Source organism: Bos javanicus, chromosome 17 (genome assembly GCF_032452875.1).
Source record: "Bos javanicus breed banteng chromosome 17, ARS-OSU_banteng_1.0, whole genome shotgun sequence".
Lineage (NCBI taxonomy): Eukaryota > Metazoa > Chordata > Mammalia > Artiodactyla > Bovidae > Bos > Bos javanicus.
In genome coordinates this window covers 56,939,300-56,939,906 of record NC_083884.1, presented here as the reverse complement: position 1 = coordinate 56,939,906, position 607 = coordinate 56,939,300, and the positions used below count along the sequence as shown (strand labels likewise).

The following is a 607-nucleotide window of genomic DNA, read 5'->3' as shown; positions in this document are numbered from 1 at the left end:
CCATTTTTTGCAACCTCTAATAAATTAATAAATTAAGCAAAGATCTTCAGTGTCAGCTAGCATCACAAGAAAAGAAAAAATCATACATTATTAACCTTCTGGTGGAATTTCTTTTGAACTAAAGTCTTATTAAACTTCTAGATCTTACCATCACTTGATAGAAAGTAGAGGGTGCAGAGAAACATGTCCTCTATGCCACAGGTATGCAATCAGGAAAATACAGACTACGGGAAATTCTACTAGACAAACAACCAGGTTTCTTATAAAAAACAAAGATGTACTCGCTTTAGCAGCATATACTAAAATTGGAATGATACAGAGAAGATTAGCATGGCCCCTGCGCAAGGATGACATGCAAATTCATGAGGTGTTCCATATTCTTCCTCTAATTAAAAATAAAATAAAATTTAAAATAAAGGAGAAAAAGAAAAGGAATTACATGTATGTATATGTGTGTCTGTGTGGTGGGGGAACTTATAGAGAAAAGCATGCTTAAGGAATAGCATCAATCAACCACAATGAATGAGCCTTATTTGAAACCCAGTCCAAACAAACCAATAAACAAACAAACAAAAAACACTTAAAAGGCAGTTGGGGAAAAGGAGAC

General features: G+C 34.1%; 1 pseudogene; it reads left to right on the top strand.

Annotated features, from left to right (window-relative positions):
* Window positions 1-283: 283 nt before the first annotated feature.
* Window positions 284-382, top strand: LOC133229314 (U6 spliceosomal RNA; annotated as a pseudogene).
* Window positions 383-607: the final 225 nt, after the last annotated feature.